Source organism: Engystomops pustulosus, chromosome 1, assembly GCF_040894005.1.
Source record: "Engystomops pustulosus chromosome 1, aEngPut4.maternal, whole genome shotgun sequence".
NCBI lineage: Eukaryota > Metazoa > Chordata > Amphibia > Anura > Leptodactylidae > Engystomops > Engystomops pustulosus.
In genome coordinates, this window is record NC_092411.1 from 233017964 (window position 1) to 233043547 (window position 25584).

Below are 25584 nucleotides of genomic sequence, written 5' to 3' on the forward strand. Positions count from 1 at the left end.
TGTAACGTAGGAAGATTTCATGTATATGGTTACAGCATTCCCGTACTTCATACATTATGTATCTGCATCTGGTTCATGCCATAATCCTGGCAGTGAATACTGGATGTCATGATTAAGATAAGTTACATTCACATTTGTGTTTTCAGTAGATTTGTGTGCCCTAAACTGGGTGCTGATGGAGCAACTTTCTTGCTACTTAAAGGAAACCTACCACTTGTAGTGGCAGGTTTCAGATGGAAATACCGAGCACCAGCTCAGGGTGAGCTGGTGCCGGAGCTTATTTTTGTTAGTGTTTTAAACTGCGGTATTGCGGTTTAAAACACTTTTTAAACTTTATAGCCGGCGCAGGCAGGTACGCGCTCGGTGCTTACCGTGTGCGCGGCTCTCCTTCACTTCCTATGTAGCCACGCGCACGGTCGCGCGCATGGTAAGCGCCGAGCGCGTACCTCCCTGCGCCGGCTATACAGTTTAAAAAGTGTTTTAAACCGCAATACCGCAGTTTAAAACACTAACAAAAACAAGCTCCGGCACCAGCTCACCCTGAGCTGGTGCTCGGTATTTCCATCTGAAACCTGCCACTTCAAGTAGTAGGTTTCCTTTAAATGTACATGAATGAATGGAAAAGCTTTTGCAATCCATAGAAATTGTGGAAGGTCAATAAAGAATCACTGAGTTTATTTATTGACATTTATCATAAGCAATTGTTTCATTGTAATAAAAGAATGGTATATAAAATGTACATTCATGTGAGACTTTGCACACACAAACACACCGGATGAAGCGTGAAACGGCCGTCTAGAAACTATATACTTTATAATTGTAGATCCAGACAAAATTTTTTTGCCTCAGTGACTATTGGAGTTTCAAAATTTTCTGCTGTAATGGGACCAAGGATTATCAATAAAGCTTCATTACAGACACCTTACAGCTGATTATTGAAGTCTGGGACTATAGTAAAGCATCCAGAGAGCTTCACCAGAGGTCAGAGAGTGCAGAGGGGTCCGTCTTTAACTAGGGGTCGTCTGTAAGTTGGGTGTCCTTAAGTAGGGGACCGCCTGTACTAATAAAATGTACGGTATGTAAACTTTTGACTTTAAGTAATAAAAATGCCTAAAACTTATATCATATTATTCTGGCATTTGGCAAATATAAATAATTTTGGTAATCCTAATTGACCTAAAACCGGAAAAGGTTATTCTAAATTCATGTCATACAGTGAGAACATGCATATTTCTGGATTCAACTGTATATACATTTAGTGTGTAGCCAGTCAGTCCCTGGTAATTCTGCAGTCACAGAATTTTCCTGTGTTCCCTGTCTTATAAATAAAAGAATACATGAAATGATGGGGATTTGTGCTTGTTGAGTTTGGATAAATTTAGGATAAAAATCCCTGTAGATCATATCAAATCTTGTATATAGTAAAGAAGAACAGTATAAACATCCCAAATGGTACATTGTGATCCAGTGGATCAGGCAATTCGCCATCTTCTTCCCATGTTATTTACTGTGGCTTATTGGAATATGTTAACTTGGCAAATTTCTTCTCCTGAAGTCCTTGCAGGACATAATACGTTTGTAAATGTAATCTGAACTAGACTTTGTATGTGAACCGAAGGCTTGATGGGTCTGTAAATAAAATTTCCTCCTCTTTTATTGCGGATGTGCCTGGATTTTCATCTGTCTTGCCATATCCTGAATAATCCTGCCATCGCTCAATGATCTTTCCACACAAAACATACTCTGTTACTGGATACTTTTCTCCCTGCTGTCTCTCAGTGAAGACACAGGCCGAGTGCACACAACCTACCAAGAAGAGTTTGGGATTAATTTACCGACCTGACAATCTTACTTTCTAGTTTATATAAGATATAATCCGGCTCCAACCCTGGACACTACTGATGTCTGGTAGTGGTTGGCTGTAATTCTACTATTCTGTATTGGATTTGATGAAGATCTAAGACCTATCAACATTGCTGTGCCCTGGGTACAGGAATTATATTGAATCCAGTTTCGATATGGTTTTTTTTAACCACTTAGGGGAAGATAGATAAGAGAAGCAGGGCCGTTGCCAGCACCGGGCATAACTGGGCAAGTGCCGGGGCCAAGAGCTTCTTGGGGGCCCACATAAGACTGTACATAAGGAAACCATGGGGCTAAGGGGGGCTTTATAAAAAATGCTGATGAAGGGGCTATTTTGGATGATAAACTAGCGAATATTTAAGGGAACAGGAGACTGTTTTAGCTTCTGAATTTTTAATCCCCCTATGTAAGTTTAAAAAACTTTGTCGCCCAGGGGTCTACTGAAACCTGGAGCCGATCCAGAAGAGAAGTCTCCACAAGAAAAGCCGCATCGCTCTCTCTGTCTTGCTTAGAAATGAACATATAAATTAAAAGCAAAGCATTAAGGCCCCATTCAGATGGATAGATTTTTTCAGCTGCGTGCTACCCGTACCGTTTTGGTACATTCACTTGAATGGGGAGTATGGCCATCCATTTGAATGACCATATTGCCACCAGACAGTACCGTTGGCTGGAAATAAAGCATTTACAAAAGAGAAAACCGAATTAAATAACGTTTACCTCACATTTAATGCAAAGCAATAATAATAAAATAAAGATATAGGCCTGGGAACAATTACAAAAAATACCAAATATTGAACATCGGTCACAAGATCATGTTTTCAGTAATGTTGCATCACACAGTTTGAATGGCAAAGGAGCTATTGTCTAGGATTGCCATCTTCTGGCACCAGGCTACCAGGGATTAATGTTTGATCATTCATGGCATTTACAATAGTTTGGATAGAGTGGACTTACTTTTGTAGTTATGTGAGTAGCTGCAGACAATGTCGATCTTCATGTGGTGAAAAAAAATGAACAAAAAGAGAATAAATAAAATGTTGTTATCTTCATTCCGATTCAGTAATTGACTGAAGATCACATCATCTGGAAACAATAGTCATGCTGCATCGCCTACAGCCACCCTATTAGTGCACTTACTGAAGGCCGGTGTATGCTACCACCCACCTGCATGTGGTGCTTCCCAGGACAGGCATGAAGATATTCTGTTTTAAAATATATTTTTTCAGTTTTTCACTAATAATATGGTTTAATAGGGATTTTGACAACTGTAGATTTTTAAACTATAGATTTCAAACAAAGCCGGAGGTCATAGCCAGATGGAACAAATCTACTGCGGTGTCTAGAAGTGGATTATTGATTACCTGTAGAGAAGATTCTCAAGACTTGTTACACATTTTCTTAAGTGACTGTGTAAGAGTTGCTTTCCTTCGCTTTGTCGATAATCCAAATCTGATAAACTAATGTGACATTCAAATACAACTGTAAAGCTCTCTGAGTTATAGTTTATAGGACAACATTGTATACAGGGATAGGAGATCAGGTCAGTGATGTAAAGTTTACTATAATTTAGTGCAGTATTTAGGAGCAAAAGGACAGTGGCCCAGACATTACTGTGTGCAATATGCTTGTACTATGATATTACTGTGTGTATTATCCCTGTATTACAACATCAAGGGTTAGGTCCCATAGATCAAAGTAGAGAAAAGTCAAAACTTGTATTTTTTATATAAAAGAAGTCTGTTCAAACAAACGTCATGCAAAATAATCTTTATTATACACTTCAAAAATTAAAAACAGCTAAAAGCACACACCATGTGCATGTGACTACAAACCACCCCTCACATCCATTAATATGTAAACATGTATAGTACAATGTGCAAATAGTATTGAAAACCATGTATAAAGTAGCTCCCCTACATAAGTCTGATCTAAAAGACAATACAAAATTGGGTGGTAATTAAATAAAGGGTGACTAGTAGGTAAGTGAAGGATCAATGCAGTGAATGTCATCCATAAATTATACCATACGATACATTGGATAGAAGGAAAATGCAGTAGGGGTGATGAAAGAATAATCATTACCTAATTCACAGACATGTGAATGGAGGGGGTAGGAATCCCCACTTGTATAGCACAGGCTTCCTCCAGGGTAGTCACCCAATTACCACCCAATTCGTATTGTATTTTGACCTCTTGACAAATTCCTAAACACCAGAGCTCCCTTACTTACAGCATTTTTATTTTAAAAAGATTTCATCAGCAAATGGGCACAGACTTTGATTCACGAACACATTCAATATAAAGAAGTGTCCCTATAGAACTGTCAAGTACGGTTATAAATGAGCCCAATTCTTCACTGATACTAGGTGTGTGCTAAGGAGGATGCAGGTCATTACACTATAAATGTAATTAAGTGAGAGCATTGTATTTTCTGAAAGTACAGGGAGCCAGACTGAGATAAAGCACAAGGAACGCTGTAGTGCCAAAAAAGTAATTGAAATCCATTTTTCTTCTGAACAAGAAATATTTAGTAAAATTCTCTGGGAAGCTCCGAGGATTTCTCTCTGATCACTGAAGCATTACACATTATGTAAAAATTTGCAAAGTCTAATTTGTTTCATACACCTGCATCAGCATACATATTAATGACCGCTTTAGCAACAACAAGGGAAAGGGTAAAGCAGGAGAATATTTCTACATCCAAACCATAAACTCTGCAATACTTTATAAGTCTTAGATATAGTCTCAATGTTACATGGATTGTCCAAAAATTGGTCAAGTTACACAAAAACAGAATCCATCTTCAGATGTGCTTCTCCTTCTTATGGGCTGCTGGGTCTGTAGGATAAAGTAATGTATCATTTATAATAATTGTACAAAGTAATATCGTTAGCTTATATCCAAAGAATAAGAATAACAATGAGATCCATGGGTATCCAACTGCTGGGACCCCAACCGTTCATCAGAATGGGGGTCGTGTTGTCACTAATTGATGGAGTGGCAGGTCAAGCATGTGTCCTGCTTTTCCATTCAGTACTAAGGGAGTGTCAGAAATTGCAGAACACAGTGCAACTCCCAATACTCTAATAGACAGGGGATTATTGAAGGTAGCTCAGCAATTTCTGACACACCCATTCTATCGAATGAAGGGACAGGACACATGTTTGGAATGCTACTTCTTCAACTACATAGAATGGGACCTCGCTTTACTGACTGGTGGGGGGTCCCAGTAGTTGACCCTCAGCCACTTGCTACAACCCCTTTAAAGATCATGGGACCGCATCAATTATTTTTAATCCCAGATTTTATTAGGTATCAACATCATTCCTTCCTGCTCCTTGTTTCCTGACCATTCTCCATACAACATAAAGTAAGTCAACTAATTATTGGTAGAAAATTTAGACTAAACATTCTAATAAAGATGAATTCGATTTATCATCCAGTATCAGCCACTAATAGACTGTCTAGTCTAATTTTATACATAACTATTAGCAAATGTGAGCCATTGTTTAAAGTGTACTTAATATTTTACTTAACTAAGTGAAACATCTAACATCTGCATAAACTTAGCAAGAAAATGAAAATTAGAATAAACTGCAGTGTTAAGAAACAGTATTGTCCCAGTGGACAGTAAAATAAACAGAAAAGCAAAATGCATTAATAAAATACCTTCAATGTAGTTTCACTTGGACTAATTTTGATATATAAATATATCATATGGTTCACTGTCACTTTTCTGTGTGCCGCCGTGTGCTGCGCTTTGATAAAATCGATATTGGCTAAGTTTTGAACAATGCTGATGTCAGGAACCAGGGGTAGTGAACCCAATGGACCACCACGGACGATGGCATTAGTCGTCACCTGGAAGCGGAGTCTAAGTGGCACCAAGTTTTCACTAGAGCCCGCCGCAAAGCTGGTTGGACTTGCTGCGGCGTGGTACCACCAAGTCGCTCCACAGGAGCGACTCTATCCGTGGTTGCAGCCAAGGTGTAGTACAGAGTCATAAGGCAAAAGCGTGGTCGGGGACAGGCAGGAGGTCAAGATAGGCAGCAGAGGATCAGAGTTGGGGAAGTAGTGGTAGGTCAGGACAGGCAGCACAGGAGTAAAGTCAGGGACGGAATTCAGGTTACAACGGGAAATCAGTATAATCGCATAGGGCGAGGAACACAGCTTTATGGCATAGAAGCACAAAGATCCAGCAGGGGACACAGGAAGGGGCCGGGAATTTAACAGAATGGGAAGCTGCCCAGCGCCAAGTATCAACGCGCAGGCCCTTCAAATCTCTGAAAGCCGACACGCGCTCGCCCTAGGAGTCGGGGACGTGTGACTGACTGCCAAAGCTAGTGCTGGATCAAGGCAAGTGACAGAGGGGGTCCTGGGAGCAGAGAAGGGCAGGACGTAGGTCGCAGGAGCATCTGTGACAGCTGCATTGAGAAAAATCTTCACATTTTATAAATGATATACAGATATGTGTCTTTGTATATATATCTTAGACCAGGAGTGTAACTAGAAGAGGCAGGGTCCCATAGCAGACTTCTGAATGAGGTCCACTATACATATTTGTATTCTCACACATTATACTCTTACACACATACACACATTTTTACACTTATGTGCACCCATTTATTCACTGATATATACATTTACACACCTACACAGAATAAAACAGCAAAAAAAAGTGCCAATAAAAAAATTATTCAAAAAGAATAAAAGTCCCCTGAAGTTCCATCCCATATAATAATCTATTACAACATAAGTGAAAATCACAAAAAATATACAACATGTTGGATATCATGTCTGTATCATCCCATACAATAAAATTGTCACCGAACCAGTACAGTGAGCGCTGTGAAAAAAAAGGCAAAATGTCACAAAAATTATGAAATGTTCACATCTGACCTCATAAAAACAGCATTAAAAGTGATCAAAAAGTAACATTTACCCTGACAGGATACCAAGAAAAAGTAAAGCTTGCCCTGCAAAAAATAAGCCCTAAAAAAAAAATATAAATGTTCTACCCATTGTTACATGGCAATGCAAAAACAAGCTAATATCTCACAAATTGAGTTCTATATTTAGCAAAACAAGTTAACCATAAAAAAGCTATATAAATGGGATATCGCAGTAATCGTGATGACCCAAAAAATAAAGATAACACATTATTTTATGGTACTAAAAAAAGTAAAAAAAAAAATGCTAAAAACCCTAAACAAGAATGAATGTTTTTTTTAACCACCACCAAAAAGGAGTTAACATCTGATTATTATCTATTAGCCACCTAAAAGATGTTCCTGAAAAGTGGATCTCATCCGCAAAAGAAAATAATCCCCCATATGTCCAAATTACAAAAAAATAAACAGCCTGTAAAATGACAATATGCAGATCTGCTCTGAATGGCGCCTTCTGTTCTATTTCCAACTGTGTGCCCATACAGCAGTTTACCAACACATATGGGGCATCCTCACACTTGGGAGAAATTGGGTATCAAACTTGTGACAGCTTAATTTTTGTCTAAAAGTAATGTATTGTTAAAATTTTGTTTTAACCCTTGTGAAACATCTTAAGGGTTAACACACTTCTAAATGTTGATGCGTCACGGATTGAGGGGTATAGTTTCTAAAATGGCATAATTCACTGGGATTTTACTGTTATTTAGGCCTCTCAAAGTCACTTAAAGCTGAGCAGGTGCCTCTAAATAAGGGTTTTGGTGATTTTCATAAAAGTGAGAAAAATTACACCCACAATTCTGAACCTCTGATAAAAAGCAGACATTTGGAAAATGTTAGTTATAAGGTTTCTTGGGTGCTATGACTATCTGCCTGAAAAGCAAACAAATTTAGAATTTTGAAAATGAATAATTGTTAGAAATTTTTGTCAAATTTCCATTTTTTCACAACTAAACACAAAAGATCCATTAATTTGCATCTCAAAATCCCCTGGATATGTTAAAGTGCTACAAAGGTATAACCTCCTATAATGACACGGGGCAAATTTTAAAAAATCGTGCTTGGTCCTAAATTCCTAAAATGGCTTAGACCTGAAGGGGTTAAGCAAAACCATTCATCCCATTAGGAATGAGATGTGCCAGTACATTACGGCCTCATTTTAGTTAAGTTACACTTCCTACTCCATGTTTAACAGCTTATAAATAGTGATTTTTTTTAACTTATTAAAAGTGAAATAATAGTCACATTTTCACCTCACACTCATTAAAAGAAAGATAATATATTATGCATCCTTTCCCAGTCCCCTATTAGTCCACCACACTTGAGATAACACTTCCATTGTACTATACAGAGACCCATGCAATGTGTATATCACTAGACTGTGCTATCGTATTTTCTGTCATGACATAACAGTAATGAAATATGCAGTAAAAAAAAAAACATTACCTCCAAGTGAATTCAATTGATGTACAATTCATTGTCTGTGTGCTATTGCTTAGGTCACATGCACATGTCCCACAAGTAGGGGAACATGATCCCTTCTTGGCAACCTGTGAGTGATGCTCACCCCACTGATGCCAATAGAAAATTACTTCCCTATCTACAGTGGCCACAGGCAGTCGGCCTCATACGCTCATTGGATGAGCCCATAGAAAGTAATTGGGCCTTGGGCACAAATGGCTAGCACCCGCCCCATTAAGCGTTTGTGTGCATGAGACCTTAGTATGATATTTGCTAAAGGGGTTGTCCACTTAAAGCACATTACAACAAATAATTAATATAGTTTGTTTAATGAAAAGTTATACAATTTTCCAATTTTCCAATACGCTATCTGAATCAATTCAAACCGTTTTGTAGTTCTCTGCTTGATATCTTCCTGCTGTCATGGAACAGGAAGCTCCATTGTTTACTTCCTGTAGACAAACACATGTCTATGGTCATGTGATGTCACACAGGTGCAGGGCTCATTAGCATGACACAGCTTTGATTATACTGCAAAATATAATGAGCAATGCACCTGTGTGACATCACATGATCATGGACCGGTGTTTATCTACAGGAAGTAAACAATAAAACTTCCTATAGAATGACAGCAAGCAGAGATCTGGAAAACGGTGAAGAATTGATACAGGTATTGGAAGATTGTATAGCTTCTGGTTACACAAACAATATTAATTATTTGCTGTGATGTGCGTAAAGTGGACAAGCCCTTTGAGGTACACTTGGGAATAAACTCAAGATTTTATAGTCAATACCCACTATACATAAAATTCTACAGTACAGATTTTGGAACAAGGGCTTTGTGATGTCATGTGAACAACTGCGTCCTCTTTTATATAAATTTAAACTGTTTATAACAGTCTATATAAAGTGAACAGTATGATGCTCTTTCAAAGAGTCATATATATATTAGGGGTAAAGATTTCTTTTATATATAAAGTTGTATGGCTGAGCATAATTTCTACAAAATATTACCCTTTCTCTGTGCACAAACTCACACTGGGAAATAAGATAATAAAGTATACAGGACTCTTAGCGTCTCCCTGGAGTCCAGTGAGAATGTTATCATATACGGTTATATGGCCATTGCTTCCTTATGGAAAAACCTTGTAATTGTCCTCTCTACCAACCTTATTGATGTGTCTATGTTTTGAATAAACAACAAAGAAGAAGATTTCCAGGTGAGTGCCATTCCTTTCATATATTTCGCGAAGTCTAGATTGAATCTTTCTGAACAGAACACAACCCTATCATCTCAAAACCTTCAATGCTGTAAGTCTACCAACATTTGCAAATAAGTATAAGTAGTGGATAAATAACTATAATACGGACAGTGACCACTCAAAAACTCCTTTACAAGGTGTAAGATGAACTTGGGGTATAAAATAGAACTGGATCAAGCTGTTTTGTGTGAGGTGGAATCTTGAGTTAGAATGGGGATACGGTGTACTGCTGCTAAGTGTGTGCCCTCCACTTCACATGCAATTAAATGGGTGTATACAGCAGAAAGGAGTCCACTAGGTCCTTGTGTCCTGTGTACTGTATATCTAACAAAGGATACATAGAGGGGCTCAGGGCACTGAAACTGGGCTTCAATCAGAGTTGAATGCATATGTCAGAGTTGAATTTAACAGTAGAAGAAGGATTTATTTGTGTCAAATTTCCTGAAATTAGAACAGGTTGTCAAGATTATAATCATACCCCAGAGAGTGCTTGCCCTTGACCTTCCAGGCTGCAGACACCTCCAACATCTCCAATTGGGGGAGGACTGGATTGCCAAAGTGGCATTTCAGAAACAACATCTGAAAATTGTGTGGTTAGCTAGTTTGGCCACCTTCTATGGCTGTGCGGCCAGTTTATGGAGTGATAATCTGATATTAGGAGGGGGTTCCGGTAAAATACAGCCCAAATAAGTTTACTCTGTTGTTTACTCTTTACTAAATCCTTCCAATCTTATAAAACTATATTATACAGAACTCTGCTTTCTCTATCTTTAAGATAGATTATTTTTAGATTAGTAGGGGTCTGATACCTGACACATAGCTCAAAGCAACAACAGTGCTCTGCTTCCTAGGCCTGTCCTTGTCAGGCCATGTCCTTTGGTTACATGTCCCGGTTACTATGCAGTACCATACAAGAGAATATAGCTGAGCTGCAACACCCAGCATGACCACTCTACTGTGTATGGCACTGTGCCTGGAGAGCAGTAAAGAAACTGCAGCATTTCAACATGACAGTGAGGGGGCATTTGTTAGACCCCTACTGATCTGATATTGATGTTGATGATCTCTCCAAAGAGTCATAGTCATAACCTCTTTATTACTCCTGTGTGAGTCCTTTTAGCTGTATGCCACTCATGTAATTGAAAAAATAAACAAAAAGAAAGACCCATATATACTAAAAATCCTGTTCCTAGTGAAAAAACTAACATTTCTTTCCCTGCTGAGGGAAGCTTGAGTACTGTAATGAATACATAGAACAATCTCTGGCCATCATGGTAGAATTTACTTGTCCAGCTAAGAACACATTCATAAAACCTTCAGAGCATTAACATTGGAACATAAAGCTATTCATCTGAGACCACGTGCCTGCAATGCAATAACAAGCCGTGTGTCGGAAATATAAATCGCAGCTAAGCCATGGTGTTTATTTTCAAAGCAATGTCTATTACCTTGACAAATGTTCCTTCCCGGTGACATGATTGCGCCAGATGGTTAGACATTTTATAAGACTGTGCAGGGGATAAGGCAGTCATTGATTGTTCTCTAACAAGACAAGATTTCTACTTTATTATACATAGAAATCAGAGGTAAAAATGCAGGGATTTTCTTTTAATCTGACATCCAATAAATAATTTGTGTGTTAATCTATCATATTTTGGATAGTGAATTGAAGATTATGTGATCATGTAAATTTCGCATGAGGGCAATCCGAAATGTAGCAAAGAGAATAAATTTAGAAACTTCTGATGTTTATCATGAAACAAATAGGAGCTGACAGTCTACCGCCAGATAAGGTCACTGGCCACAGTCAGTGATACCAGATTCTAGACCTCCTATCCAAGGACCCAACCAAGGCCTGATTCTCCTGGTCTATGGAGAAACAACTCTCCGAAGCCATCTATCCATCTAGGGTCTCCCCAAGGTCATTGAACTCCCCCTTTCCATAGTTCTGTTTCCCCTGGTTTGTGGCAATTCATGCAGGACTAATACCAAAAGTTGTGGATTCACCAAAATCCTTAATTTTGGGAGAATGAAGAAAATATTTGGTTTGCGCTGAAAAAAAACTAAAGTTGGTGTCAGATAAGGGTAATGTAGGTGCATTAATGAGCTCTATTATGGCTGCTTATCTGACGTGATAGGTCTATATATAGGTAACATAGTATAATGACCGGGCTGATCAGATTTTAAACTCAATGACAAAAATAATATTACATTGTTGAAATGACATTGTTTTGATTAACAAATACTGTAAAGTTATGGCTAAGCCTCCTTCAATCCCTCTTTACCAAAACCTGATAGCTGGCAATATATATGGCTGAACATTTTTAGGAGATATATATGACATCTTAGACAGAATTACAGTACAAGATGACATCTCGGTATCATGCCACAGTTTATTTTCTCCACAGATCTCCTGAGACCTCAATGAGGCAACTCCATAGAGCTGCCTGTGGCTGTGAGATGGCTAAATACAGTAAACAGAGCATAGCAGACACATAGGAAAGATGGCAGCTCTAATAATCATGTGAAGAAATCACAAGAAAAAAAATGCGTTTTGGACCCTGTATGCAGAAATATTTAGTACAGAATTCAACCATAGAGCTCACATTCTAAATATAATGTTGTTTCTGAATATTTTTGGGTATGGGGCCTAAATGTATTTAGGATTTTGATTAATTTATCAGATCTATTCTAAATTTTTATAGGAACATGTGATTCTCCTTATCCCCCTAAACCTACCTGAAGGTTCATGTTGTATATTTCTAGTGTCAGCACTTCTGAAAAATCTTCTTTTATTATCATGTAAAACGCAGACAAGGAGGTAAGGCTGTTTGTCCAGGCTGTCAGGCAGCCCTGCCTCGTGATCGCCATAAAGTCTGCCCAATCCAAGAATTGGGGGTGCCAGCTCTGCCTTCTAATCCCTTATTCTCCATCACTTATTCTCCTCCAATGCCGAGACACATAATGGCACCACACTGCACATCGGGCACTTGAGTGGTGCTCTTGTGATCCGAAGCAATGTTCAGCGTGCATTGTCGCTGTGCATTGTGTCATTGGAGGAAAATGAGAGACAGGCATTAGGAGGCGGGGCTGGTACATATCATGCTTGGAATGGGCAGAGCATACGGTGGTCAGGAGGTAAGGATGACTGCCTGGACAAGCAGCCCTACCTCCTTGACTGCCTTTTACATGAGAATAAAAGATGATTTTTCAGAAGTGCAGGCACGTAGAAATATGCCTTGTGGGACATGCATTGTACATCATAAGGTACTGTTAGGGGGCTTAGGGGGATAAGGGGATGACAGATTCCTGTTTTAGCCTTTCATAGCTGAGATGAGAATAGCCAACTGTCTGTAATGGACACCAGTGACCCGTAGAAGTCTAGAGGAGTCATGAAAACTGTGGACCGTACTACACTGTTTTCATAAACAGTCCCTCGAAAAAATCCTGTGAATGGCAAGTGACCTTTACTCAGGTGTTAGATTTGGTACTTGATAACTTTTTTCCACTCTTTAGTTTACATTACTCCTCTTCTTACTCAGTAGCTGTCATTGCAGTGAATAACAATGGCTTTCAGGTGTTCGGCTGTAATAAAATTCAGTAAAGCTCAGTGCAGCCACTTGTCATGCAGAATGCATTTCTTAAAAAAAAAATTGTATTTGCAGTTTATTGCGCACCTCCTCAGTACTGTCTCCAAGTAATCTTTCTTCGCTTCTTTGCCTCTGTTTGGCAAATACATGCTGAGAAACGGCCTGCATAATGATGATGATTTCTAATCTTTCACACTTTGCAGAGCTAGAATGTGATAAAAAAATATTCATTTGTGTCCTAAACAATTATTCCTATGCTGTCTAGGTGGTACCCATTGGATTGTAGTAATGCCATTTATCATGGCACCATTGTGTCTTTTACATACCAAGCACAATCCTTTCTGTCAGCCACATCTGCAGAATGAGCTTGGTGGAGAGAAGAGGCGCCGTAATCATTAGATGTGGGATTTCAATATATATTTTTTCAATTATAAACCCAGATACATAGTACTGAGAATAGCTTGCTGAAGATGTCTTCTCTATTAGGAGGGCCCTACACTTTTGCTCTTAAATGCTTCCCAGTGAATCCTTTAATGAAAAAAACGTATGGGCCGTCATCTATCAAATATTTTGCCTGTGGAGTGTGCAGGATGTGCCTGATTCAGTAATTTTGCACAGTCTTCATTAATCTGCCACCCCTTCCTGCACTGCTCTGGAAGTGCGCACCATTTTTTTTTTGGTGCACCTCGTTCATGGTGCAGAATCGTGGTGCAGACAGAATTGTGGCGCACATCAGTAATCAATGTGGAGCAAACTACGACTAAGCACCAACAAGCCCCGTTTGGTGCACATTTTTTCTGTCTTGCCGGACACGTTGCAGACGCGACACAAAACCGGCGCAGACACTTTATAAATACATGTGCAAGCAGATTGCATGTTCTTTGTAGTGCAAAGCCAGAACAAAAACTGGTGCAATTACTATAATAAATGTGGGCCCCGGTGTTGCTATTAGAACTTTCGTCCTTAGAGAATATTATCAGGATCAATGTCATTGATGCTCATTTGCACATTTGTAGTAAGTTGATGGTCAGGGCTGTGGCTGACAAGCAATGGAACATAATACATATGTTTCTCTTGTCTTTCCAACTGTAGATGGAAAAAATATACCATATTCCAAAGTATTGCCCTTTGATTTAAAAAGTAACTAAACTTTTGTGCAGATGACAATAGGGAACTTTGTAATATTTTTCATTCAAAAAATGTGTTTCTGTGTGTCTTTTTCCATCTGCCTAAAATGATGGATTTCACTGTAATAGAGCTAAAGGGGGAGCTTAGGGCTGAGCTCGGTGCACGTCCCCGTCTCCTAGGGCGCGCGCGGAGCTCAGCCGTGGATCCGCAATGGGGAGAGGTGAGCTGCGCTGGCGCCGCGCCTGCAAGCCCCAAGGGACACGGGTGAGCCTGCGACCTGCGATATGCGTCGCGGGCCACCTGTGACAGCCTCTTGATGTATCCAACATTGTTTATTTCTGTGCGCAGGCACGGCATGGACCTGGCGGAATGGGGGAAATAATCACAAGTTGTAGCTATAAGCTAGCATTTGCGATTATATCACGGCTTCTGCGCCCCCAATATCTCCCATTGTCCTTGTGCTGTCTCTTATATGGGTACTGTGGCTTACTAATAGATTAAGTTATTTGAAGTTAAATACTTTATCGAATTCTATCACACAGTTTTATGGCGTATGTGTGAGGAAGACCTACTTACTCGCTTCACTCCACTATTTCCTCGTACAGTGGAAGAAAGACAGCACGGCCATTGTTTTCACTCAGAGGCATGATTTAGCATAGCTGGAAACAGATTCATTGAAGTTGTAATGTTCACCAAGTTTTAGAAAGTGTGAACAGTTCAATGACTATGACAGGATGCGCTGTCATGTGAAATGGCCCATTTTAGAAGAAACTTCCATGTTCCAGTTCATTGATCCGGGTCATGTTGTGATTCACAATTTCTTCTACATCTTCTACATCCATTGCTTATTCCAGAGCAAGTTCCTAACACATAAATTATTACTAAACTTTGACATGATTATGCCAAGGTTCTTTTTTGTGCTAAAAATATGGTCTGTAGGAAAAATAATGATGATATATGAAATGATGATTGATATAAAACACATTATGGCCTATGTATTAAGAATGGCGCATTGTGCGGCAATCTTAATAATCGCTTCACCTTGTGTGTAACATGCTGGAATTACTAAGCTGTTACTAAGAGGTTGTGAGTCAGCATTGAAATCCGGACTTGGTGTAGATTCTAGGTTACAGTAAATTTGTCTAGTCAATGCATGACTGCCTTGGCCCACCATGTTCCCTGCCATTTGTTTTAAAGTAGAACTTGTTACACAAAAGAGCCAAACAGTCTCCAATTCCATGGCATGCACCAGGAATTTTTTCATGCCTTATATGCCAAAAAAAGGCACATAAAGCATGATACATTGGCTCAATTGTTTTTGGCAAAATGATGGACTCCATAATGTAGGCCCAACAGATATGTTCATAATGAAAAAAGTACAGGCAGTCCCTGGGTTACGTACAGGATAGATTCTGTAGGTTTGTTCTTAAGTCGAATTTATATGTAAGTCGGAACTGTATATTTTATAATTGTAACCCCAGTCAAAATTTTTTTGGTCTCTGTGACAATTGGATTTTAAAACTTTTGGATTGTCATAAGAACCAGGATTAACAATAAAGCTTAATTGCAGACACCTTTGATAACTGTTACAGCTGATCATTGTAGCTTGGGACTAAAATACAGTAAATTAGCAACATCCAGAGGTCTGTTTGTAACTAGGGGTTGTCTGTAAGTCGGGTGTTAAGTAAGGGACCGCCTGTACATCAGAATCCATTTTTGTCTTACGATGGATCTGTCCCTGCCTTGTTTTCCATTTTTATGTAATTATAAAGACTCCTTCTATAGTAAAATGGAACTAAAGATGTGGCTGCAGTATTACATGTACTGCCCTGCAGATCTTCACAAAGAAAAGTTTGGTTGTTCATAACAATTTTGTTTTCATTTGGCTTTTTGTATAAAATGTCTTTTATATAAACCAAACCATTGTAAGAATAAAAATACAAGAATAATAGACAAAGCATCATATACCATATATACTTAAGTATAACCCGATATTTTCTGCACAGTTTTTGTGCTGAAAAAGCCCTACTTATACTCAGGTATCTAAAAATATAAACTCAGTACTCACCTTTATACTGAAGGGCAGGGAGCTGGCTAACTTAACACTGGGGGCAGGGGGCTGGCTAACTGAATACTGGGGGGCAGGGGACTGGCTAGCTATATACTGGGGGACTGTCTAGCTATGTACTGGGGGAGCTGTGACCAATGCACTAGCTATATATTGGGGGCAGGGGTTGGCTAGCTAAATACTGGGGCAGGGAGCTGGCTAGCTATATACTGGAATGCAGTGGACTGGCTAGCTATATACTGGGTGACTGGCTAGCTACATGCTAGGGGGAGCCTGTGACCAATGCACTAGATATATACCAGGGACGAAGGTTGGCTAGCTATATACTGGGGCAGGGGGCTGGCTAATCATATGCTGGAGGGCAGGGGAATGGCTAGTTATATACTTGGGAGCTGGCTAACTATATACTAAGGGGAGCCTGTGACCAATGCACTAGATATATATTGGGGGCAGGGGTTGGCTAGCTATATACTGTGGCAGGGGGCTGGCTAACTATATACTGGAGGGTAGGGGAATGGCCAGGTATATACTGGGGGGCTGCCTAACTATATACTGGGGTAAAATTAGTTGATATTCGGGTTAGCATATATTCGAGTATCTACAGTAATAATTGATAGTAATTTCCAAATAGCAGACAAAACCATTATTATATTTTAGGATGCGACGATACCTTGATTATGATTTTTACTGTATATATATATATGACTTCTAGGGAACGGGGAGTGATTTGAACTTTTAGTTTTTTTTAAAGGGGTTTTCCCACGAACATAAGTTAGGCCCTATCCTGCTGATCGGTGGAAACATATTACAGCATAATATATATATAGCATATATGTGATGTATTTATGCTGTATATATATGTGTGTGTATCTCCATAGAGATTAATGGAGCAGAACGGTCATATGAGCAATGAGGGGTCCGAGAGAGACCCCATTGGACCCCTCTTTTTGGTGATCTGTGGGGGTCTCATCACTGACACCCCCACTGATCAGCAAGTTGGGCCCTATTCTGTGTTTGTGGGAAAACCCCTTTAAATAAAACTAAGAATTTAAAAAAAATTTAATATTTTTTTTTTTTACTTTTTTCATTTATTTTTTTTAAATATTTTCAGACCCCCTAGGATACTATAACCCAAGGTTGTCTGACTGATCCTACCATATACTGCCATACTGCATGGGGATTTTCCTTCTCATTCATTCCAATGTACCAATTGATCATTGAACTGAATAAGTTAAAATCAGACAGTGTTGGGTCTTCAGAAGACCCGGGGCTTTCATGGCAACTGATGACGTCATGGATGGCCCATCTTTTTGAAGCCATCACCCGATCAAGGGTGTTACCGGTAAGTGTTTGCTGCAATATGCAACGAACACTTACCGGCTATGGAGAGAGCTCAGCCCCGTGAGCCCTCTCCATTCACCCGCAGCCGACACCCGCCGTTCTACTACATCAGGTGTCGGTAAGTGGTTAAAAGGAAACTGTCACCAGTATTTACAGCACTAAACTAACAGGACCCTCAGGAAGGGTATTTAATATTCTTCATATCATTCCCTGTTTTATGTTCAAACTTGCTTGTTTACCTATATAAATGTGTCACCAGATTAATATGCAAATGAGCTTAGAAGAGATGAGTAACTTTTAGAGCCTGGAAAAAGAGCATCACTTCATCACTCACCAAGCTGAGCTCAATATATAAGCATCTCATTTTTCAAATCCCATCAGGCTTGCGGTTCTATAAGTTACTGAGCCCAAGATACGGTCAAAGACAACGTTGGGAATATGAGCTGCAGATAAATATTCCCCTATCTCTTTAACTGTTTATATTTGTGATTTAGTAGCACACAGATATGAAAGATGATATTCTCATCATTAACATGATTCCAACAGCATTGTTTTAGTTACAACAGATCCCAACATATGGGCTTCTGAAATGGTGTATAAGCCATTGGGGCAGATTTACTTACCCGGTCCGTTCGCGATCCAGCGGCGCGTTCTCTGCGGTGGATTCGGGTCCGGCCGGGATTCATCAAGGTAGTTCCTTCGACGTCCACCAGGTGGCGCTGCTGTGCTGAAAAGCATCTGAACGCACTCAAGTTCACCGTGCCGGACCAAGTGAAGGTAAGCACGTCCCAAGCGACACTTTTATTGTTTTAAATGCGACGGTTTTTTCCGAATCCGTTGGGTTTTTGCTCGGCCACGCCCCCGATTTCCGCTGCATGCATGCCGGCGCGATGCGCCACAATCCGATCGCGAGCACCAAAATCCCGGGGCAATACAGGGAAAATCGGCGCAAATCAAAAATATTCGGGTAACACGTCGGGAAAACGCGAATCGGGCCCTTAGTAAATGACCCCCATTGAGTCTCTTAGTTACTTGTTCAGTTTAGGATGGAAAAGCAGCAGGTTCTATTTCAGCCGATGGGTAATGCTTGTGCTATAAGAAAAGGTAGGAAAGTCATCAAACTACAGAAATGATCAGCCCTGTCCTGGGAAAAGACAAATATTTGTTAGGGATTCATTTAGAACATAAAAGTAACTAGGACGACAGTAATTTCTGCTGAGAATAACAAACATTTAATTAAATGTAACATTTTCACACTATTATAAAACAATTGGCCAATTAACGATGAAACAAGTAGTAATCCCAGGGACAGCTTTATTTTTATGATAGGAAGAACTACACAAGACCCTTCCAGGAATGAATGAAGCAATAAATAAGTCTCGTGAACAATAAGAGTAAATACAATAAAATACAACAGATATAGAGAATTTAGATAGGAACGTGTTTAAGATGAAAAGCCTGATATTAATTTGTTTGGGAACTTAATTTACCGTATTATGTGGTTTACGTTTAACTTCCCATTCTTTCTTCAGGACCCCAGAGTCCTACAATCTTTCCCACCTACAAAGATTGGTGAGGACCGTAATGTATTTTGTATGTACACTTCAACTGTGAGAGACAGAATTAAAAAAAATCCAGAAAATCACATTGTATGATTTTTAAATCATTTATAAATTATAGGGAGCCCTAAATCGTAGCTGCAAGTGTTGGGCATGCTAGTTTTATCTCTGTATAACAGCATGGATCCACGTGAACCAGTATAAGAGGGGCCCCACAATATAAAGGAATATGAGAGGGGGTCCACAATATCAGGGGAAAGGGACATAATTAGGAGAGCCAGGGCCGCATGGCAAACTTGTTAAAAATATACATTACATATACACACTCATACAATGTGATATACAGACATACAGCATATATACACGCATACTGTATATACATATCACAGATTCACACATACTCACACATATATACAGCATATATACATCACATATATGTTACATACATATTATACTGTACATTGTGCAGCATAATATGTATATAAAGGTGCATATCCTCTATTTTTTTGTGTCAAGTCAGATGATGCGGCCCCATACCGACTGCTATGGCTGCTACCACTGTAGTTATGCCCTTAAGGGTGGTATAAGAGAGGGCCCACAATATGGAAGGGTATGTGAGGGAGCCCACAATATGGTGGTATATGAGAGGGGGCCCACAATATGAGAGGGTATGAGAGAGAGCCCACAATATGGTGGGATATGAGAGGGGGCCCATGATATTGGAGAGAATAAGAGGGGGCCCACAATATTGTGGGATGCGAGAGGGGGTCCACAATATACAGACAATATACAGAGTAGGAGGAGCTCCTTAAATAAAAACTAACAGCACCAATAGAGCCAGAATTCTAGCTTGTTGGTAGAGGATCAAATATCAAAGACTGATCAGTGCAGGTGGTGGGGCTGAAAGAGACGCATCTGGCAAAGGATACTGTACAGTTAGTTAATAGGGGGGATTCAGTCAAGGGTATAATGCTTTACATTCTAGTTACTCTAGAGGGGTAAGCTTGCTCATAAATAAGACACTACATTTTACATGTCTTTCTTCATTTGCCAATCTGGAATGTCTGAGTACATGGCCAAATATACAGATGGGAATGTGTGCTAGTAGTCGTGTATATTCCACCTCTGTACTCTAGTGTACCCCTAAAAGCCCTAGTGGAGAATTTGGCGAGGCTTCCAGATGTACTGGTGATGCAGGATTTAACAGCAACAGTTAAATGTGCATTTGATACAACAGGCAGCTAATAAACGTATGTTTACGAGATGTTTAGGATAAGTATTATGCAGAAAGGGGACAAATGGGGAGGCACAAAAATGGCATTCTTATGTGTAGGGGGTAAAGGACGCTGGAGGCCATTTAGTTTCTAATACTAAGGGAATATTGGAAGTTTTTGGTGCTTTTTATAGGAGGCCCCAATTTCCCTGGAAGAGTTGGAATTGGTGGTCGGAAATGGCTAATGACAAGGCCACAGGGATGGGCTGACTGCGGAGGTATATAAGGAGTCTGGTGACATCTTACTGCGGCAGTGGTGGGAATCATTGAAGAAGAGTTTTGAGGTTAGTTTGCCGGCCTCGTGCTATGGGGCTTTGATAATAGTGCTATTGACGGATGGAACAGATGCTCAAATTCCCGACTTCTATAGGCTGGTGTAATTTTTGACATCAGACATAAAAATCCTAACTAGTGTATTAGCCAATAGATTGGGTTCTGTGGTTGGCTCAGTAGTATCAATCAGAATTTATTCCATCTAAATCCATGGTAATTAATCTTAGAAGGCTCTTTTTTAATTTGCAAGCGGGTAAAGAGGAGTGGGAAGAAGCGGTGGTAGTTTCCATAGACGATGCTAAAGCCTTCGTTAGTATAGAATAGTGATACATGTAGGCGGTCTGGGATTTGGATTCAACTTTATTTGATGGGTTCGCCTACTCTATCACACGCCAGCAGCTAGTGTTTGGGCAAATGGGGCCATATCTGAACAGTTTTCATTACAACAGGCATCCGACAGGGGTTCCTTAATGGACCCTGCTGTTTGCATTGGCTATGGAACCACTAGCTTGCTGGATACGGCAACATACTGGCATATACAGTTTTAGATGTAATGAAGGGGAGGAAAGAATTGCTTTATATGCAGACGATGTATTACTCTTTCTTTCTAAGGTACACCAATTGCTGCTAGTGGTGATGGAGGTTATTGCACAGTTTGGAGACTACTCAGGCCTTCATATTTATTAAGCAAAGTTTGCTATACTTCCACTGGCTCACTCTACCTTGACCCAGGTTGGTGGTTGGGGTATTCCGCTAGTAGAGTAGTTGGTGCCCTGGACTAGATTAACTCCTTTGTGGGATAAACCTTATTTGGGAGAGGTATATATGCTTGAGGGTGTATGACAGTGGGAGCAAAAGGGAATTAAATAATTGCAGATAGAGTTCACAAGAAATTCTATGTAGGATGGTGTTCATACCATCCAATGAGTACGTCAGCACTACTAAACCTGTTTACAGTGGCGAGATGACACATGTAACATCTACCGGGTATCAGGAGTAACACGGGTGGTGCTCAGCTGCTAAAACCAGCATCTCAATATAAAAAATAGAAAAAAACAAACGGCACTCACCCAAAAACTCTTAATTTATTTACATCTCATAGGACAAGGAGGTATGACAGGACAAACTCACGGCAACAGGCTATTTCGCGCACTGCGGCGCTTTGTCGAGCTCCCATTGCCGGCCGGCTCATCGATTGATATTTTCTATGAACAGGTGTGTAGGGACGTTAAAAGTTTAATTTACCCTACCCACAATTTTAACATACCTGCTGAAGAATGGAGAGCTCTACAAAATTTAAAGAAGGAGAGATCAATCGTTATAAAGCCGGCCGACAAGGGGGGCAACATAGTGGTCATGTCTAGGGACTACTATGTTGAGGAACATATGTCAAATTATCCAGTAACTCTACAACTAAATATATTTCCCAATTACGTACTGTTCTTAGACATGCAGTAGAGACTGGCTGAGAAACTTCTTCATGCTTTTCCAAAAAAACCATTATGGTATTCCCTCCCTAAGATCCACAAGTCGCCGCGCCGACCGCCGGGCGACCTATCGTCGCGGGGATCGACTCGGCGACTGAATCCCTCTCCCGGTTCTTGGACTGGATTCTGAGACCTATTTTGATGGATATTCCATCATATTTGAAGGATTCAAATTCATTTTTACGAGCAATTGAAAATTGTGAAAAAGGCTGTACCCTAGGGCCAATTCGTCCATCTTAGATGTATAAACGATGAGTCGTTTCAGAGGCAGTCTATTAAGCTGAGGGACAGTGTCAGACTTAGAGGATATCCGGATGATATAATTGGTGCAGCGTATGAGAAAGCAGCACAGTTAGACAGACACCAACTCTTACACAATACCAGAAACAAGAAGAGGAATAAAGATAGGTTCATCTTTGCATTTGACTAGTCCCAATGGAAACAATATACATAAAGCTATCCTAAAAAATTGGGCCACACTTGAAAGGGATCCCAATTTGAAAAAGTTGAGAGAAAATAGACCTATAGTGACCTTTAGATGCAATCCCATGATGAGATTCAATGATTGAGGTAATACAGGCAGTCCCCGGGTTACATACAAGATAGGGTCTGTAGGTTTGTTCTTAAGTTGAATTTGTATGCAAGTCAGAACTGTATATTTTATCATTGTAATCCCAGTCAGAACTTTTTTGGTCTCTGTGACAATTGGATTTTAAAAATGTTGGGTTGCCATAAGAATCAATATTAACAATAAAGCTTCATTACAGACACCTGTGATAACTGTTATAGCTGTTTATTGTAGCATAGGACTAAAGTACAATAAATTACCAATTACCATTATTCAGAGGTCCGTTTGTAACTAGGGGTCGTATGTAAGTCGAGTGTTCTTAAGTAGGGGACCGCCTGTACTTGGCTGGAGAGAGACACTCCAAAAGGCAATTTTGCGTGCCATCACTGTAATTTTTTCTGGTATCATTTAAAAGCAAAAACTCTCCAGATAGGAGGTATCACTACCACAGTTAAACAATTTATCAGTTGTAAGACTGATTATGTGGTTTACGTTATCTTTTTCCCCTGTGGACGATTCTACATTGGGAAAACTATTAGACCCCTATTCATTCGATTTAGAGAGCACCACTGATCGGTTGTGGCAGGGAAGGGCTTGCAAAGATTTATACAGCATATACGAGAGACACATGCGAGCGATGTTAACACACTTTCTTTTGCAGCAATTGAAAGAGTAACTTGTAATAACAATGGAGGAGACAGGAACAGAGAACTGCTCCGTTGCGAGGCGAGGTGCATCCTTCGCATGGAGGCAGAAGGTCCTATTGGGCTAAATGACAAAAACGACATGGCAGTTTTCCTTCAGCTAAAAAAAAAGACTTATATAGATGTTTGAAAATTGCTTTATATGTACCATTATGTGAAACTTCAGTCTTAATAATTGCTCTTTACAGTGTATATTTGAAATAATATTGTTGTTTTTATCTGGTTGATTGGGTTCTTCACTTACCTTGTGCAGGCGGTGATCGCGGTTGTCCCAAGCGACGGGGGAGGTGGTTATTTCCCTTCCCAGCTGACTCGATCACGTGAGACCGTTCGTACACGCCCGTCAGTCACATGACACTGTGGATTGTATGACGTCAGCGACTGGGTATTTAATTTTCTACAGCTGCTGGTGTCCCTCACGGCTCGACAAAGCGCAGGACAAAGTGAAATGGCCCGTTTCCATGAGTTATGTCCTGTCATACCTCCCTGTCCTATGAGATGTAAATAAATGAAGAGTTTTTGGGTGAGGGCTGCTTGTTTTTTCTATTTTGTCACTAATTAAATACTGAAGAGATAGACACTGAAGTCGTTCCAGGAGTGAGAGGATGAATTTGATATTCACATGCAAATGTTCTTCCAGTACCTACAACTGAGATACAGCCTGCAGACTCAATTTGAGTTTTCGTGTAAGCTCTATTTGAATGCGGCACAGAGATGGTTGCAGTTCTTTTTGTTTCATAGAGCCTACCATCCCCAGTTATCCAGTCCTGTTGTGGAAAATGAAGATTCGTAATGATGCCAGATATCCAAGGTGCTCGCTAGATGGAGCAGATATTATGCATATGTTCTGGACATGTTCGGCGCTCAGAGATTTGTGGGCCGGGGTTGATGGATTGATTTATAGAGTGTTCGTGGTGGGAGTGGTGACTGATCCATAGGTTTGTGTGTTGGTCTGTGTAAGGACTGGATTAAGGGATGTGGAGGGTTGTGATGCAGTAGCTAATCTGAGCGGAAGTTTCTGGGGGGAGGGGTTGTTCAAACAATGGGGCAAATTTACTAAGAGTAGTGCAAACTGCACTAAAAGTGTTTTCCCTGTGCATAATGCAGGAAGTGCCACAATTTCTGTCACGTGCACCAGAAATGTATCTCAGACACTTCTTAAATACCTGTGCAAGCAGTTTTCTCTTGCACACAACCCTTAGTAAATGTGGGCCAATGTTCTGATGTTATTCTGTAATATGCATATTCATGCAACTGCCCATGTAAAATGTACAACTTATTACATTACTTCTTGCCACTCTTACATTAAGACCAGATTTGTGCAGTGTCCGACTGATTGTTGTGCTATCTACAGATTCTTCCACCTCAGCTGGAGATCTCTGCAGCTCATCCAGCGGGATCATGGGCCTCTTGACTGTATCTCTGATCAGTTTTCTCCTTTTTTGAAATGAAAGTATAGAGGGACGGTTGGGTCTTGGTAGATTTGGTAGATGTTTAAAGGTTGTAAAATCTTTCTGTATCCAATTCCGGCTTTAAACTTCTCCACAACAGTATCACGGACCTGCCTGATGTGTTCCTTGGTCTTCATGATGCAGAACCCTGAGACTATCACAGAGCAAGTGTATTTTGCAAGTAAATTCTTTAAAAATCAGACAATGTGATTTCCTGTATTTGTTTTCACATTTTGTCTCTCATAGTTGAGGTCTATCTATGACCGTGGTGGCGAACCTATGGCACGGGTGCCAAAGGTGGCACTCAGAGCCCTTTCTGTGGGCACTCATGCCATCACCACAGGACAGAGTTCACCAAACAGGACCAAATCTTCCTGCCGTCCCAGGCAACTTATGAGGTGATGCTCTCAGCGTTATTTTAAAGTGACACTTCATTGGCTGTTTGGAACAGCAGGAAAAGTGAGGTGGTGTTGACAGTACTGTGTCATCTTTGGAGGTCATCCTGCTGGACCCACCAATCTTCCTCTACAGAGAGACCCTCTTTCTTTCAACTGTATTGGTGGCCTATATAAGTGGATTTTGGTTGTAGTTTGGGCACTCGGTCTCT

The 25584-nt window shown here is 40.1% G+C and overlaps 1 long non-coding RNA gene across 1 annotated transcript; it reads right to left on the minus strand.

The window, feature by feature from the left end:
• Positions 1 to 3618: 3618 nt before the first annotated feature.
• LOC140105904 (uncharacterized) lies at positions 3619 to 23996 on the minus strand. Its single transcript, XR_011850684.1, has 3 exons — positions 23771 to 23996; positions 10984 to 11587; positions 3619 to 4704 (listed from the first exon to the last, which is right to left on the minus strand). It is a non-coding gene; the product is annotated as an uncharacterized lncRNA (long non-coding RNA).
• Between the last annotated feature and the right edge of the window lie 1588 nt (positions 23997 to 25584).